General features: G+C 43.2%; 1 pseudogene; it reads right to left on the bottom strand.

Annotated features, from left to right (window-relative positions):
- Positions 1–5,683: 5,683 nt before the first annotated feature.
- LOC123084315 (cytochrome P450 704C1-like) lies at positions 5,684–19,080 on the bottom strand (annotated as a pseudogene).
- Between the last annotated feature and the right edge of the window lie 696 nt (positions 19,081–19,776).

Raw genomic sequence — 19,776 nt, 5'->3', positions numbered from 1 at the left:
GCCATCACCAAGTTGTGTAACACTTAGCTGCGAAACGAACCTGGTCGAAGTGCTAGCCATGACGTCGCCATTGTTCCCTTCTCACGAGCCCGCCATGGCCGACCGCCATCCCTCCAGCTCATTCTATTCATCTGCTGCCCCGCCATTGCCTTCCGTCGACTTCCTCCCTGCCGTCTTAGTCTTCCACACCATTGGCCGCCTCCCCAACATCGCCATCTTCCCCGGTATAGACAACCTCCCCATCGCCGGCCTATGCTATGTTCATGATGAACCCCTCAACCAACATAAGCTGGCCATCACGTCCCAAACGTTGTGGCCCTTCCACAGAGCGCGGCACTGAAGCGTCAACATTTCTAGACATTTCCGAAACACTGGCACCGCCATCTTCCCTGGTATAGACTACCTCCCCATCATCGGCCAATGCTATGTTCATGACGAACCCCTCAACCAACAGAAGCTGGCCATCACAACATCCCAAACGGTGTGGAACTTCCACGAAAGCTGGAGCGCAACACTGAAGCTTCAACATTTCTAGACATTTTCGAATAGGCTTACATGTATGCTTCTTGCCCTGGAGTTGCCACCCAGTGGAATATTTTAGCAATGTTAACTTTTGCTAGAAATATATATCTCCCCTAGTAATAGCTCATCTAGAAAAATGATGGTTTTCACTTCTACACTCTGCATGTAATCTTTCATCAAGCTCCCACACATAGTTATAAAATCACTGCCATTTGACATTCAATCGTCAATTATAATATTTCTCTAATGAACCTTTCTATTCTATTTTTTTGCTGGCTCTAGTATATCGTAAATGCTAAAATGAAGAAATTTGAGGATATGTTATAAATTTCAGTGTTGCTACATCTACAATCCATATGATAAATAATAGTTACCCATAGCTCATACATGTACAATATCCATGTTAGAAGGTTCATCACTCTTTCCTGCTCCATCCTTGCTACAGTTAAGAGAGAGAGAGTATGCATACAATGTGTAATCCTTGCAATATGAGATGCAAAGTACAGACCCACAACGGTATTTCAAATAGGCACAAGAGAAAGAATATATTGCATTACTTCTATAATAAATATAGTAGTTTGAATAAATTGGTATCCAGGTTTGTCACTTAAAGAAATATGCTTCCTGTAATCTAGACACTTGAAGCGGGCAAGAAGCTAAAATAAACTTAATATGAAGCTCTACAATTCTCTCATTGGTTCTAACATACTGCAATTCCCTCGTTGGTCCTGACATACTGGATCCTTTATCATGCATCCTGGGTTAAGGTGGATATACTTTCCAAGAAATTTAAAAAATCTTCTTGCTTCAGTTGCTTGTTACCTGTCATACAATGTGTTATCTCAACAAATACTGGAGGACTAATAGACACAGTCCTGGGCTAGTTGAAGTGGTTACTGCAAAAGGAAAATCATAATATTACAAATTGCAAGCTGTCCAGAGAGAAAAATAAGGTTAGCCTGACGATTTGACAGTTACAATACTGGAGAAACTGGGATTTACAAAGTCAACTGGTACTAAATAATAAAGCAGAATCAAGTTGTACATCCACTTCTTTCTGTTGTGAAAAAACTTATGTGTCATGCAAAACACTGAAATAACTACAGAATTTGCACAAATAGAAATAGCAAGCTTGCGACACAGTAATCAGGTTATCCCGGTGGTGCTCAAACATGTAATTAGAAAATATTTGACTAGTGTAGACTGAAGTAACCATCTACTAAAGTCGACCATAGCTCCAAGATCAAAATGTAATAATCATAATACAAGTTTCCTTCAAGGAAAAATTGTAACATATTTGCTTGTACTCTGGTAATAGCTATAATCATTCGTAAGATAACCAACATGTATTTTGACAAGCTGATGTATATTTTTTATCCATTTTTTTGCGACTGGATCGCCCATCGATGTAGGCAGGCAGACGCATATAGGGACTTTCTGGCGCTGTCCTGATATAATGTAAATGTAGAGGTGCCAACTATTAGTTACCTAGGAAAGACAGTGTGTTCATCAGAGCCTGGACTCCTCTTTTCCCAAATTCTGTAGCTAATTCAGGTTGGAAAATTGATGAAAAATTCTTCAGTCATCATATGCAGGAGTCACTCAATCTGACATAGTTGAGCATGAGATATTACCTGGGAAAAAATAGGATGGGTGAACAAAATAATTATTTCTCCTCAATCTTACATAGCAGAGCATGAGTATACCCAAATAGTTATATAATTTGCATGCTTTTCCATACTACCTAGATAATTAGATTTCCTTGAAGGCAGAATCCGTAAGAAAGGAATATATAGAAATTAGAAAACCAACATAAAAGCAAACTGACATTGTTCTAACCTTACAAAATCAGTTGCATTAGTAAGAAAACCGAAACTTCTTACCCTGGTGCTTGCAGGTTTGAATCACTCCAAGAGATCAATGGGCAAATCATGGTAGCTGCTTTGTTCTGCTGATTGTGCCGACATAGGGACGGATTACATCGCAAATTTGACAGCCAATAGTGATGGGAGAACATCTCTGACAAAAAACAAATTCATGATGCGATCTCTATTCTCTGATAGCCGGTGGAGAAATGAGATTGGAGATCTAGGAATATAATGAGGGGGTGGGGGGTCCAAGGGGAATTTCGGCCCATCAGATTTAGTTCTAAATACTGGCATCGTGACTGAAAGATCATTTATATTGTTACAGAAAAACTACCGAATGAATGTGGATTTCATAGTTAGAATTGCAAGAAAACTTATATGAATGTGCTATATTAAAAAAAATGCTAGCCTTGAACCCTTTTGCCACACAACAAAGTAACCACATACATACAAATCTATATAATACTCGTACTACAGGCAGCTAGTTTAATTTATGTATGTGCAACAGTTTCAAAGTCTGGCTATGGGTCTCAAAGAAAGGATTATAATCTCTAGGCATGATATTGAGAAATCTGGAAAGGTTGTATAACTTTAATGTCAATTATACTATATAGGATAAATAGTTGAAGTCTAGGACCATACCTCTATTTACGCTAGAAGGAAGAAAGATTAGAAACACCCTGCAAATAATCAAAGACTTAGTCTGTATTCGCTAGAAACAGTAGAAAACATGCAAATCCTATATCCATACAGAATATCGACTTATTTTGTTGGCTAACGCGGGGTATGTATCATAGAAAAACATCTGAAAGCCTCTTGCAAACTCCAAACCAAATTGGCCAGCTATATCATTTTCTTTGAAGGTCAGCTATTTCATTGTGTTCATGTAGCAGCTCTGGAATACATGGTGTCACTCTAGGATGCATAGTAAGGCTACAGTAGTTAGCAAAAGAAAATATGATATCTCTACAACCCTAGCGTCACCGAACCTTAAGTGTGTAGACCCTACGGGTTCGGGAGACACGTAGACATGACCGAGACGACTCTCCGGTCAATAACCAACAGCGGGATCTGGATACCCATGTTGGCTCCCACATGCTCCTTGATGATCTCATCGGATGAACCACGATGTCGAGGATTCAAGCAACCCCGTATACAATTCCCTTTGTCAATCGGTACGTTACTTGCCCGAGATTCGATCGTCGGTATCCCAAAACCTCGTTCAATCTCGTTACCGGCAAGTCACTTTACTCGTACCGTAATGCAAGATCCCGTGACCGAACACTTGGTCACTTTGAGCTCATTATGATGATGCATTACCGAGTGGGCCCAGAGATACCTCTCCGCCATACGGAGTGACAAATCCCAGTCTCGATCCGTGTCAACCCAACAGACACTTTCGGAGATACCCGTAGTATACCTTTATAGTCACCCAGTTACGTTGCGACGTTTGATACACACAAAGCACTCCTACGGTATCCAGGAGTTACACGATCTCATGGTCTAAGGAAAAGATACTTGACATTGGAAAAGCTCTAGCAAACGAACTACACGATCTTGTGCTATGCTTAGGATTGGGTCTTGTCCATCACATCATTCTCCTAGTGATGTGATCCCGTTATCAACGACATCCAATGTCCATAGTCAGGAAACCATGACTATCAGTTGATCAACGAGCTAGTCAACTAGAGGCTCACTAGGGACATGTTGTGGTCTATGTATTCACACATGTATTACGATTTCCGGATAACACAATTATAGCATGAATAATAGACAATTATCATGAACAAGGAAATATAATAATAATCTTTTATTATTGCCTCTAGGGCATATTTCCAACAATTTCCACTTAAATGCGTTGTTCAATCCATTTTGAAGACTTTGTGATGCTGTCAATTTCTCTATGAACTTAAGTGCAGAACTAGTGATCTTGATTATACTTCTTCTATTTATCTGGTGATGTTATGCTTGTTGCAGCCTTTGAGATATTGATTTGTTCATTTTGTTGGTTCACATGAAGAGACGCAGCAGGATGCTGCATGACAAGATGAGTGACATTGTTTTCATCTCCAAACTGAAGGACAAGAAACTAAACAAACGCGAGGACCCCATTGAGAAGTAGGTGGTAGATGTTTTATAAGATGATGAGGATGAATGGATTACTGGTGTAGTGCCAAATGGTGATGAAGAACAAGGTGAAGATCAAGATCAAGAAATTCCATATGCAAGCTCGCATGCTGGACCAGGAACATCTGCTATTAATCTACTTAAAAGGAAGAGGGATGTGTATGTTAAGAAGAAGAAGATGATGATCCCTGTTACTCCTCAATAAGATCTTCTCTCTGCTTCCTCTGCTTCAGAAAGTGATGATGACGAGGACACCGACATGAGTTCTGGTTCTGACATGTGAGCTTGTCGGTTTCTCTATGAACTTCATTTTGGCGCTCATTATTCTGTCCTTTCATGTGTGCTTTCGACAAATGAATTCTGAAGATTTTGTGATACATGTAATGGACTATGGACATGCTGTTGTTGTTACTGAACTTAAGTGCCGAACTGCTGATGTTATGCTTGATGCGGTCTTGAATTTATGTTTCTATTTATCTGTTGAACTGCTGCAGATCTCTTCTGTACTTGTTATGTTCTAATTTATATTGAGAATCCTCTGTTTTCTACTGAAAATATGCTGTTTTCTGAGAAAAATATGCACATGTATTAGTACAGATGTGTGATATACATGCACAAGTACTGTAGCCACGAAATGGCTTAGCGGCCGCTATAGCCGGCGATAGCGGTTGTAGTGTTGGCACAGAGCCAGCCGCTAAATGCCTTAGCCCGCGATCTGAAACTTTGGTTGGGGTTGGCGTCCCACTGAACTAAAACTTTCAAAATTTTGATTCAAAACTACCAATTTTTTCGTAATTCATCCCTAAAAACTACCAAAAATGATTGATGGCTGTTTAGACGAGTTAGCGTTTTGACAGGCGGGACCCACCTGTCAGTGCCGTCGTGGCAGGAAAATCATTGTTGTTTATTTTGATCATTATGACATGTCGACCCCACATGTCAACATCATCTCTTTTCTTCCTCCTCCCTCACATGCATTTCAACAAGCACCTCATGTGCACAAAGATGAATCACGATCTTCATGCTACTCCCTTGCCGCACCTTCACAAGCTCATGGTGGCCGTGGCTAGGAACATGAGGTGCTTCATCAGCTACACCTTTAGCTGGGCAGCAATACAGTACCACTGCACCTTCTCATGCACATGGAGACCAGTGGTCACCAGTAGCTAATCCAGTGCTCCCAGTTTGAGTCGCGGGCTGGCGCAGTCCGGCATGAAGGCGGTGACGAACACAGCGGCCGGGACCTTGGCACGGAACTCCTCGGCTGCGAGCGTGATGCTCATCCCGTCGAAGCTATCGCCTACCAGCACCACCATCTTGCCATCCGGGAGGTCGCGGAGCGCGTCCAGCAGTGGGCGGGTGTAGACCTCGAAGGTGAGGTCTTACGCGTCCACGCGTTAGACCAGTACCGTGTGACGTGGAGCAGGGTGGCTACCTTGTACCAGCACCACCTGCCGTGGCCCATGCTGTGCACTAGGATGAAGCACTTTGACATCGGCACGGCAGCTGCTAGCATAGAGGAGGATGACATGTGTGGTATATATCCCCGAGAACTAGACAGTACGCCTACACAAGGCACATATATAGCTGCTTCGTTTCTTGGATGCTTGATGTTACGCCTAGGCTCGTCGTCAAGAGCCACCGGCGGCTGCTACTCCGCCCACTGCTCAATGCGGTCGGTGCGGAACTGTGGTCTTATGCACATAACGTGCTTGTTGAAATGCCAAGAGTGAGAGGATAAGGAGGAAAAAAGGTTGATGATGATGTGTGGGTGCCACATGTAATAACGGTCAACATAATGGTCAAAATGAACGACATTGACTCTCCTGCCACATCAGCCCTAACGGGTGTGTCCCGCCTGTCATAAACGTGTTTAAATTTAAAATGGTCATCAATCATTTTTGGTAGTTTTTGGGGACATTACGAAAAAATTGATAGTTTTCGGCCAAAATTTTGTAAGTTGTAGTTCAGTGGGATGCCAACCCAATTGTGGTATGTTTTTCTGTCAAATACTCCTAAATTAGGCTTATCATTTAATAGTCTTTCCATTTAAATAAGGTTTGTTTGTACTTCCCAACTACTTAATTTATTTTAATAAAATTGTTACAACAACGATGTGAGTTATTTGAGCAACCCATTTCTACTGAAATTGATGCGTAACACAAGTCTCAAGCATGCATCATGGAAAGTATATGAATAGTTGACATCTTTGGAGAATGGCAATTAATAGGCCGCAGTCTTTGGAGGATGGGAGTTTATAGGCCCCACAGGATAAGAATGTCGAAGTCCTTTATGGAGAATTTACTTTTTAATTTCAGGATCATTTAGCTCAAAAAACTCAGTAAGTGCATGAAAAATACCAAATGAAGTCAGAAAGGGTTGAAAACGGATGATGTGGCTCTGAATGGTGCATTTCGAACACACAAAATCTCTTTGTAACAGATGAGTTTTCGTCCGAAACTGTGATATTTCAAAAGAGATTGTCCATTTTGTACACGAAGTGCTTCCACTTTATGCGTAATCCTCTCAAAGTTTTAGCACATGTTATGTGGGTGAAATCATGATACCATACCAACTTTCAACCTGCTCAGACTTCATTTGCAGTGATTTTCAATTTCAACGTCATTTAGCTCAAAGAATAAACTAATAGCAAAAGATTGAACTAGAAAACTTTTATAAAACTCTAATAGCAAAAAAGAATGAACTAAAAAGAATTAACTAAAATATTATTTTGTTCAAAACATTAACAACAAAAAGAATTTACATAAAGTATTTTTTTGTTAGAAACATTATTAGCAAACTAAAATAACAAAGTTTGTTTTGATTAGAAGACCTATTTAAAATAACCTAAAAATTACCATATTGAACATAATGATAAAAAACACTAATATTGAATAGAAGGAGAAACAATCACTCAAAAATTTATTTTTAAAGTAAAGTTATTCACTAACTAGTGATTCATAGAAATTTCAAATTTAAACTATCAAATTTGAAAACTAATGGCACTAACAGAAAGTTTATTATTTTTGTGACCTAAAGAAAAAGGAATCACTCAAAACTCTAAATATTTATATGTAAGTAGAAAAAAAGAAAATAAATAAACCAAAAGCCAAACAAAAATACTGGAAAAAATGTGTCGCCTATCTTATGGGCTCTTTTATCATGGTATACTCTCTATTTTTGTGGTTGCCACCTACCTTATGGGCTTATATATGTGCCCAATATTCCCGAAAAAAATATATGTGCCTTATACACTACTAGGAAAAGGCCTGCTAGTGGCGGACCAGTTTTGCCTAATAATGGCGTACTACTGGTGCACCACTAGCACCACGCCATTAGAATTAAATACTAATGGCGCGTCATTAGTATCTGTTATACTAATGGCGCACCATGCAGTACGCCATTAGTATAGCCCACCGTGCGCCATTAGTATGCCTCCCAGGGGGCCATAATTACCCATGTGCTTTGGCATACTAATGGCGCACTAGGGTGTGGTGCGCCATTAGTGTCCTTTCTGCAGTGCTCCATTAGTGTGTTGAGTGGTGCGCCATTAGTATGAATATTAGAGATTTTTTTTTCTTTTCTAATATTTGCACAGGTTACAAAACATGTTACTGCACATAATATAGAGAGCACAACAACAACAGATTTATCGAATACAATAGAAGATTAGTCTCCGAATACAATTCATCATATGAGTCTCCGAATTTCAAATACCGAACAAGTTATAACATTACATGTCTCGAAACCGCGAGTAGCGAGTTTGTCTTCACATTACAAGTCGATATCGATCATCTAAACTACCATCACATAGAAGAGAGCTGCGGTCATCACGATGAGCATAATCGCGATGAAACTGGTCTTCATCCGGTTCCTCCAGCGCTCCCTCCTCTCTCCCGCTAGATACCGCGCGTATCTAACTTCGGCCTCCGCCCTAGTGGTGTACTCTTTGTAACTGTTACCGCTGAAATGGTGAACCTGTCTCAGACACTCCTCCCAGTCGTCGTAGACTCCGGGAACCTTACCCTTGTACACGACAGACGACGGCATCTCTATGCACTAGCCAAACAAAACGTTAGTAGCAATTCACAGAGATATAAAAGTTCATTAAAGTTTAATATTACAACTATAACAGCATGATTCATGGTCCTACTAATAAATAGCATCGATTACATATAAGTTGAACGACTATGCAAACCAAAGAGACATCCAAGTTCATTAAAGTTTAATATTACAACATGAGCCAATCGACATTTCAGATAGCATCACTACTTTCGACTCGACTCAGGGGACCAGAGCGTGGATGAAGCCGCCGTCTTTCGTGATGGTCATGAAATTGCAGGCGTTGTCAGCCTCCATTTGTAGCGTTGTTTCAATCTCACTGTTGGATGGTTAAGATCTGAGGTAGAACTGCCCCGAGGTATGAAGGACATATTGATGGATGATTGCCGCAAACTCCGAATGGATGCGAAAGAATTCTTGTCTGATGTCCGCGTCCTGGATTGCCGACAAGCTAGTGGCCCAATCTTTGAGATTATCTGGTAGCAGAAGGTGATTATAGTCCCGTACGATCGCCCGCATGTGATGGAGGGCGTATACGTAGTAGGCATCCTTCTGACCGCCAGGCGGCTACTTAACGCAGGGGAACGTCTTATTGTGGATGAACACGTGATTGCCGTACCTATGAACTAGCCTCTTGAAGGTGCCTCCAGATCTGGCGTAGCCGGGGAGAGCATCATCAAGAACTTTCTTCATATTTGTGTAGTCTATCTTCGACTCACGGTCCGGGTCAAAATACGTGGCCAAGGAGTATTTTGGGCATAAGACGATGAGTCTGCAATGTGTGTCACTGCACAAAACACGAAATGTTAGAAAAAAATGATCGAAATCTAAGAAATCATATGTTACGGGGCGGTGAGGGGATGACTTACTCGGGAAAGTAAGGCACGAGGAAGTTATCCTTATCTGGGTTTGCCAGAATGACGCCTTCGAGGTTTGAATTCGCGACTAGCCGGTCCCCAGCGATGCCCAAGATCTTGGCACGCATATAGAAGGGGTCGACTATCACGATGTCCGGGGTCTTGTCTCGAATGAACCGCATCTCCATACTCAGCGAAAACAGCCGAACGAAGGTGTAGTGGAGCGGATGAAGGTTAGACATAGCAAAGATGTCATCAAACCGCAGGACGATCGTACCCCCGATGGCGCTATCCACAAAGCCCTTGCCCTCTGGCACCTTGGCCACGAAAACCGGGTATGCCACATCATTCTAGGAGAGACGGCGCTTCTCCCAAGAAAGAACACTATGATGCAGACTCTGCATAGCACCGGTTGCAGCATTGAGCATATTTGTCGGTAGCATCGCCCTACCCACCACATGCACCCTCCTCGAGATATCCTTAGGTGAAGGTGGCCCGTCCTGAGCACGGATCGTACTCGGTGCCGCCTGGCTCACACCGGCGCCCTTGTTAGTATTTCATTTCCGTCCCTTCTTCTTGATCTACTATAATGGGATCGAGTTCTGCTCACAGACCGCCTTCTTGAGCGTGTCGGGGCTGATAATATTTCGCACCTCGGCTATCTGAGGCTCGGTGAAGGCAGCAGCTGGAGGTGTCTCCTGAGAACTGAACGCCAGACGACGCATGTTGCAATTAGGTTTCTCCGCGGTACCAGCTAGATCGCGGTCGTCTTTTTCAGGGTTGGGTTCTTGAGAAGGAGGCCCGCATAATTCATCACCGTACCCATGTTCGGCAAAGTACTTATCGATGTTGGTAAATGTACCGTGGTCGTCGTCCGGATCCTGTGCCATATGCATGTCCGGATCCTGTGCCATAGGGATGTCCGGCATGTCCGGTAGCGTTGCGGCGTTCTTGCCATGGCTTGGCGCCGGCACGACTGGCAGTCTTGTCTGTGGGGTGTTGTCCCCCGCACCCAAATGAATCTGGCTCTTCGGCCAAAGCAGGGGCCAGCTTATGCAGGCGCTGAGGGTCATCTCATCATCTTTGTCGGCCCCAGCGGGTCGAATCGGAGGTAACAACTCGTCGCAGCCTGGCAGCACCCGAACCAGTTCAACCCTATACACTATGGGTGGCATCAGATTACCATGGAACACGGGGTTGGCCGGTTGAACGATTCTGCCCTTGGCGACTTCGATCAACTCGCCACCCACGAAGTGTAGGAGAGTGCATGGAACATCAGCGGTGCCCTGCGAAAACATGTAGGGCGTTAGGGATGCCCAGTCAAAGGCAAGGAGATGAAGTCATCAGCCGAGCGGCTTAGTTACTGTGATGCCGTCGAGCTCGACTAATGTCGAGGCACCGCCAACAGTGAGCGTGCAACTGACGGAGGGGCCACTTGCTGGCGAGGTGTCAGCCGGCGTACACCCGCCGGGTGCATTAAGCTCCAATGCACGTGCCGGCGCCGGAGACACGAATACCGCCTCCGGCGGAGACACCAATGGCGCCGCCTGCGTGTTGTGCGAGTTGCTGGCCATGAAGATGGGAATCGGGGGCGGCCCCTGTTGGCCGTCAGCCCCTGAATCAAGGTAGGCACCATGGCGGTGAGCGTCGTTCCGACTTGTTATTGCACTTGCTCTTGGATAATCTCCGGAATCCGCGCCACTTGTGCCTTGAGTTCTTGAACCTCGTGCGACTGGCTTTTCGAGCTGGTCTTTCTCTCCATTCGCCCACCAGCGGTATAGTATGATGACCATTTTGTGGACAAGCCTTTTCCGGCCACACGACCAGCTGACGATGGCTTACTGAGCTTATCCTTGTTTTTCATTACGTTCAACGCCCTATTTAGAGTGCTGTCCCAAGCAGGGGAGCTCTAGGACGACCCCGCGCTACTGCTTTCAGTCTCCTGCGGAAGGAATGTGAACCATTTAGAAATTTGGCTTCATTAATTAGAATGCAACCATATGGAGCTAATTACGCGGGGGTGTATTCCTTACCAGAACAACCTCAAGCGCCTTGGTCTTCGGATCCTTGGTAAGCTCCTTTGTTACCGGGTCCTTGTTGTACCGGGCCCTGACAAAGTTCCTGGTCTGCTTGTCACGGTATTTCTCGAAGCAGGGCGGTAGGCCTTGATCGGCACACTCCGCGTCCTCCTTGTCCCATATAGGCTCCACCACTCTGTAACCGCCGGGACCGAGTTGGTGGACCCCTAAGTTCAACTCCCGCATTGCTTTCCCCCATTGACTAGATTCCACGGTTGCGCTGCTCTCACACTTGATCTTGAACTCCTTGTAGTCATCTTCGCTGATCGGAGGATATTTTGCCTGGATCTTCTCATAACTATCACCTTTTTTAATTATTCTCTTCACCGAGCTTCTCTAGGTAGACAGGGACGTGCTCATCCTCGTGAGGGCGGCACTGTTCACTTTATTCCCTGAGAGGCATGTGTTTGCGAAGTCAACGGGGAACTTGTATCGTTCGTGCAGCTTCGTGAAGAGGAGGCTGCGCAAATTCCCTCGGTCCTTATGGCTTAGGTTCTCGGTGTTGATCGGGATGGTGCTCCGGAGAATGCACCCGAGCTGAACCGAGTACCCCTTGACTAATTCCTTGGGCGCCGTTGGATGCCCGTCGGAGTTCACTTCAGTAAATTCCTCCTTGACGGTGCCGAGCACGTTCGGGCGCCGATCCTTCCGTTGCCTCTTCGGTTAGCTTCCATCTGTGTGTGCGCCGCCATCATCAATGGTGACATCCTCGGCGGCACCATCAGTGGTGTCATCCCCGACACCACAAGGGGTTGTGTAGTCAGGATCGGTGTCTTCCGCGACGTCCTCATAGCGGTGAGGTTCTTCCTCCATCTCCTGGGACAGCTCCTAGAATTGCTTGCCGCCCGAACCGCCGGCCTCATCGTTGTTGGCCATGTTTCTCTCTAAATAGGAAAAAAGTTTGGTCAAAAAGTTGGTTATTGTCAAGGAACAAGATCATGGTCTCATCATTTAGGGTTTGTCGACACCGAGGCATCCTAAAAGGTAAGCTTTTATCATTTAGGGTTTGTCGACTCTGAGGCACCCTAAAAGCCTAAGCTTTCATCATTTAGGTTCTTATCGACACCGAGGCATCCTAAAAGCCAAGGTTTTATCATTTAGGGTTTGTCGACGCTTGGGCCTAATCACTTGGCTCTATTGCCACCAATGGTTTAATGCAGCAAGAATGGCGGGGCAGTTGATCCTACTTAATTAAGTACTAAGATACCCCGGCCCATGCATTAGTCACAAGTACCCCATATGTCTTATTTTTAGCAAACTCATGCTAAAATTCACGGAAAATTTCAGCATGACCTTTGCTGAAAATAGGACATATGGAGTACCCGAATTTGCCGGAACGGAAGTTAATCGACATTCCGGCAAACTCAAGGGCCTCTCGGGGCACCTGCAAAATCATTATCCCCGCGTAATGAAGTCACCAATGGGTCATTTCAGAAGATCACAAGTAGCATCATCACAAGTACACATCATCTATAGCTTTATATTAACAAAGCATCATCACATATACAAAAGACCACTTATGCCAACAGTATGGTTTATATCAGATTCAGAGTTAGAAACAGGAAAAACTGGTGCTTCAAAGCCAACTGGACACAATTTACAGCTATCAGTACAAGAAGAACTGACTAATTTCAAGTGTTCACAGGTCAACCTGTACCATGGATGAGCCTAGTGCTTCATTAGTCAACTGAACAGAGATAACAGGGCATAACACCATACATAAAGTGATGAGCATACATACTACTGTCCAAGCAATATTGCCACTGATATAAACATTTTACTGTTCAAGACTTCAACTGAAAGTAGCTAACAAGGTAACAGATGCAATATTGCCACTGATATAAACATTTTATTGTTATAAACTTCACTCAACTTAACTGGACAACCCACAAAAATTGTTTTGATTCCAACAGCTGCTGTAAAATACATCCAGCAAAGGTGCTCTAAAATCAGAAATACTACCCCCCAAATCTTTAGCTCAATTCTAAAAAGACATGGTCTTCTAGTTACAATACTACCCCCAACAGTTAAGATCCCAGGTGAGTAACACACTTTGGTCTTCTAGTTACAAAACAAAACTGACATAATTCTAGATGCCACTTTGGTCTTCTAGCTAAACAAGTGAAGTTTCACCCATATAAGAAACAAGTGAATTCTAGTCACATTGACATCTTGGTTTTCTACAAACACCAAGTACTAGGGCACACAAAAGTTCTGAAATTTGTGTGGCTAACTGAATTTTCAGTAACCGAATAAACTGAATTTTCAAAACTACAAGAAGCCATTTAAAAAAATCCTCTCATCTCATATGAGGAGTGTTAATCCTAAGACTAATAGTTTGTTGTGCAGTACAGCTACAGTGATGCCCTATCCATTTGTCCCTCCCAACTAGATACTAGAGTAGCAATGTTCATGCCCTGTCCATTTCTATAACCAGTAAGAACAAGGGGATGATTTTAGCAAGTTAAGTGCAACTCTAGCACCCTGTGCATGAAATGTATCATGTATCAAACCATCAATTAACTGCTGAATAACAAAAACCTTCAGGACAGAGTGAAAATAATTACCGAACTCAATTACTAAAGATATGTAAAATGTATGACACAGAAAATAAAGAAATCATGTTGATGAATAAATTTATAGAGTATATAACCACAATTACTAAAACCCATCAAAATAGTATTGTGTCAAGTTTAGTTTGAAAATTCAGTTACCGCTTGAGTGATTTACTGTACAGGCTATCAAGTTCTATTTCAGCTCAAGTTCCATTGCTTTTGTTTTGAAACTGCTTGGTAAATTAACTAGAAGTACATGAGTATACAGGATCAAGCTAACCGTAAATCCTTGATATTCCCCTTTCGTAACTTGCAGTGATTATTTTGTTTCTGTTCTTTTAAGATGTACTAGATGGATGACCCTATGATGATTTCTTGTGCTATTTCTTTGTGCATACCTCAGTTTGATATCGTCTGACGGCAAGAGAAGTTGAAGATGCGGGGCAGATAATGTTCTAAACTGGAAGTCAAAAAATACTACATGGAAGCGATAATGCTTTAATCTGAACTGGTGGCTGTGATCCACGCCAGGGGCAAAGGGGCCAACATGGATTAGTGGCCATCCGGAGGAGGCAAAAATTAAGGCCTAATGATGCAGCGCAACCGATTTGGCAACATGATAATCATGCGGAGCACGTAATCATTAGGTCTTAATGCCCTTTCAGGAAAGAGTGTGACAAATTTGGTGATGGGTGATGACATGAGCCTCAGCAACCGCCCAGCAATATAAACCAGGTCAAATAAATTAAGCAGAGGAGTTTTTGTTACAGAACTGACGAAAGGATGAAGTAGAAAATAGTAGGCGTGACAACAATAACAATAGGATTCATTACTGTGTAGATTACTTAATGACGCAGCACCATAACAGGGTGACAGTGTTGGCCTTGGCTTGGCCCTACACACAACATTAAACCAAGAAGGCAGGATCACTTTTCTTTTTAATTCTGTTCATGGTATATTCAATTTATTATACATATGGATTGAACATACAACCCATTAACAGTCGCCCAAGGGTCGAGCGAGGAGCTATGCCATGTGGGCGTTAGGGACGGGCGAGGGAGAAAAACAGATAGCTGAAAAGAAAAGAATACCGGCCAGATAACACCTCCCCTGTTTTCTCTTCCCCACGAAGCAACCTCTGCTCCTCCTCGTTTCTCTCCTCCGCCTCTTCCTCCAGGGGCAGTTGCAGAGGGACCTGTCAAGGCGGCAAGCAGGATGGGTGGCCAGCTGATTCTTTGCCGGATCTCCCAGCTAGGGTTGCCGCCGCCGCCACCCTCACCCGCGCTCGCGTTCTCTTCAAATCCGGCTGCGAGCTCCACCCCCTCCAGCGGTCCAGCCTTCGGAGGACAGGGGTGCGGGGCAGTGGTGGACGGGCCTGTGAAGGAGCTGCAAGAGGCGCTGGATGCGGACATCCAGGCCGCATCATGAAGGAGCGGGAGATGCAGAGCTACATCAGGACCGCGAGCGCGAGGTCGCCGGGTTAGTCCTCGTCAATTTGGAATCTACAGGACTTTCCACGAGTTCTGCTATTAAGGTTAGCCCTCCTCAATTTGGAATTCTGAATTTAGACTCCTAGACTTTGATTTGTTCTTTAAGTTTCTGATGATCTTGCGATTCAATACACGAAAACAAGGATTCACAGAAGCAAAAAGGCTGATTGGAGTAGAGGAATTAGTTTTTGCAATAAGCGTGATTGGAGTAGAGGATTTTTGTGTGTGCAAGGCAAGGCAAGCCAATAGGCAGAGCTCCCATCTAGCCAGGGGAAGGAGACGCACGCATCATCACAGTTGGGGATGGGGTGTATCAACAAATGCATGATCAACTCGCACCTAGCTGAAAGCACACAAAGGTAGCACGTCACACCAGCCCGTACACAAGGAGCAGGGCTTGCTGTAGTCTTGACCAAGACATGTACACGGAGATCAGCTTGGTTGATAGCTATTGTTGTCTCGGCAGCTCTCTCTTAACTGGGTGGTAGCCTTTGATTATAAGTCTATGACAAAAGTTCACGGCAAGCTACTGAAGAAATCAATCGACCTGCCTCTGTTGGCTAGCTTTGGCTAGATTGCATGTGTTCTTGCTCATGGAGAAATTGATCTAGGGCTATAAAACAAACATATGTACTGTGGAAGTACACGAAGAAACACTTGCGATTGGAACAAGGAAGGTGCTGGCCACAAGGTTGATGAATGAGTATACAGAGATTTCTTGACAGGTCGAATTCATCTTGATTTCCTAAAGTGAACCAGAATAGTGCATCTTTTGGCAGTGCTTTAGAATACTTAAACAGAGATAGTTATTACCTTCAAGATGTACTGTTGAGTTGTGGGATTTGTAACCTGTTAAGTTGTACAGATTTGACATGCAAAATACTCAAAACTTGGTCATAGCTCTGTATTACATGGATCCTTAGCAACTATATGCGCTTTTTGTTCATGTTGTGTTGATTTATACTAGGCATTTTGTTCAGGCTGTATTACATTGATTGTAAGTCAGAAATGTACTAAGTAGTTATATCGCAATAAGCATGGGCTTATTGGTTTTCATTCTACCTTCTCAATTTTTGTTACCGTTAACAGTACCACCATAATCAGGCATATACACCGGCGCGGCGTGCCGCTATATCTGACAGAAAGTGTGCTTTCTCAGCATGAAGATAATAGAATGGGAAGGTATGATCTTCATGGGCCTTAGTGGTACTATCATATTATGACAACTGCTGCAAAGTTCATATAATGATCCTTGTTTCAGACTCAGTTCAAAGGACCAAGCTGATCAATAGGTTTCAGCCATGGCTAGCTATCCTCTCTTGCAATTTTGTGATGTCATGTTTTAGCAATGGCATAAATCATGTAGTTCATTCCATCTCCTTTTATTACTCGTTGGCCGTTTGGCAGTACATCACCTTCATCTGCCATCTTACCATCCTGAAAAGTGTAGCACAAATTAAGTTACTGTGTATGCCAGATCCAAATTAGATTATGTCGAAGCTATCTGGACTTGTTATTTTTGGACTCTACTATTAAAATGAATAGCATGAGGAATGATTTGTACCACCGGAACACCAGGATACAGCCGGAGAGTCTTGGTAATCGCAGCATGGAGGTAGTGCATTTTGTCAATAGCACCTTGTTTCAATCTTGCGGTGAATATTTCCATGCTGGTATCTTCTTGAGTCCACTCGACATATTCTCTGATTTCAAAGGCAACCTTATCCTGCACTACTGGGTTCTTGCAGAGCATGTAGAAGAACCATGTAAGGGTATTCCCTGTGGTGTCTTTACTAGCAATCAGGAAGCTGAGGACTATGTCACGAAGGTAACGATCGTTCATCGTCCCAGGATCATTCTCACTTTCCAGTATGAATCTTGATAGTATGTCATCTCTGGCTTTCTGCATTTATCATAAAAGATAGAATTGAACATATGTAAAATTTTGAAATAGTTGTAACAAACTATCATACAGGTTGACTTACATGGCCACTTATGTTCTTCATGATCTCTCTCTTTTGATGGATCAACTGTATCACAAAGTCGTCGATTATCTTTATGCTCCTCTTCAGTTTGGCTTCTGACCCGATATTAAGATACATTTTCAACTCCCAGAACATATCAACATACCATGGTAAACAAGAGAATTTGCCTCATCGAAGGCCTTGCTGAATTCAATGCTGGATTCATCTGATCCGGATAGCGTGTTTAGGTCAAAACCGAATCCCACTTTGTAAACTCGCAATCAATCAATTAATTCTTATCTTTACTTTGCTCACTCAGAAATCTTAGTAATGCATAGCCCAATTCAGAAGTTTTGGAGAAACTATGTTTACTCTATTTGCCAAGAATAGCTAACTGAATTTTTATTTGGCCATTTAGGTCTAGGATTTGATTTGCTTCTCTCTTTTGTAGTTTAAAGTTCTAAATTTGACATGCATAGAGTGAACTATTAAAGCTAGAATTATGATCTTAGCACTTACAGTACTATACTGTTTATATTGAGGAAGTACCTGCAAGTTTATGGTAATTCTGTTAGCTGCTGCAGCTGAGGTCTTCTCTGCCAATTTCATAGCATTCATTCGGAAAACATCACTGCTGTAGTCACGTAGCACTTTGGTTGAGAACTCATGGCTTGCTAGCTTTCTCTGGTGTTGCCACTTCTCTCCGTCTGTAACGAAAATCACATTTCCAAACAGATCCTTCACGGTCTCCGTGTTGAAGGCCCCCTATAAAATAGGATCCATCATTGCGAAATTATAGTCAGACAAAGTATTTCCACAGGCACTCAGTTTACTCTCTAAATAGAACTCCCTCCGTCCCATAATATAAGAGCGTTTTTGACACTAGTGTACTGCCAACTAGTATCAAAAACGCTCTTATATTGTGGGACGGAGGTAGTAGTATATTATTAGTCTGACTAGCATGAATGAAAATTCATAGGTGGATAGAACATGGCAATATGTTCTACAGACTACTCAAGTTTTGACTTTTGGCCATCCTCTTCAAATTTTGAAGGATCCAATTTACCATCTGACATGCATACTGAATCATCTACCACCATCTTACTAGTTAGCAAGAAAAACAGGAGGAACAAAAATGATGAGCAAGGAAAACTACCCTCCTGTATTTACTGAAGTTTGTCTTAAGGATATGCTCGATGACGGCAGGGTCGGCGGTTAAAATCTCACTGTGCCCAGGATAGACAAGCCTAATGGTGGGGTGCAGGAGTGCATACTTCACATGCTCATCGAAGATCTTGTCAAAGTTGTTGAGCTGCCGGAAGACGGTCCCGGTGAGCGGCGGCCGATCATGGGCTCTCTGGGTGAACTCTCTGATGTAGAAGACGGCAAAGGATACAACAACGCCAATGATGTAGAGGGTGATCACCATCAGGGCTAAGGCGAGAGCTGAGACTACACATATGCCCGCGGATGCAGCAAGGGAGGAGAGCTGGGGTGCCATGATCAGCGCTAGCTGCTGCTTGCTGAGAGTAAGATTACCATGTTCAGCATCTTATATATGTGATCCGCGGGTCCACTGTATTTGTTTCGATTTGGTCAGTGTCACTGTCTTCTAGGAGAGGACAATGACATGAATGTTTCTATATTTTCAAGTTTTGGACAGTGTTGTAGAAAATGGGTAACTTGTTTTCAGAATATGTTCATGGCTTGGGAGAAAATTCCTATGCGCTGACCAGTCACCGAATATGAATTTGTGTCTACAAATAGAGTTTGGTAAGAGTTTGTGCATATCATTTTGACATGAAAGGCTTTCCTAGCAACAAAGATCTCCATAAGCACATCTCTCGCTCTTACCATGTCACTCGGTTGTTTCAGGATAACCACAATTCAACTTCTCATTCATCGAAAAATTGGTACTGGTAAATTGTCCGCCGACATGTTGGGGCAGACTGCAGTGCTGGCATGTACAGTGCCCATAATTCTCTAAATCTCTATAGAGCATTGTTGTATGTTATGAAGTAATTTGCATTGTTGTACCAGCAAACAGAAGAAAGGACATCCGGAGAGGTAGTGACATAGCTGAATCCGTGGGCATGGCTTCAGCAAAACTGAATATTGCATCCTAATTAACTGGAACGGCAACTTGACAGCAACACCTATATGACGTAGCTGCTGGATTTATCTGCTTGTATACATGTGCTAGGCCAACCTTTCTTATGTGAGAGGGGGAAGAGTTCACCTCTTTGAAGGATG

Source organism: Triticum aestivum, chromosome 4A, assembly GCF_018294505.1.
Source record: "Triticum aestivum cultivar Chinese Spring chromosome 4A, IWGSC CS RefSeq v2.1, whole genome shotgun sequence".
Taxonomy (NCBI): Eukaryota; Viridiplantae; Streptophyta; class Magnoliopsida; order Poales; family Poaceae; genus Triticum; species Triticum aestivum.
The sequence above is the reverse complement of the archived record's forward strand: the minus strand, read 5'-3'. Positions and strand labels throughout refer to the sequence as shown.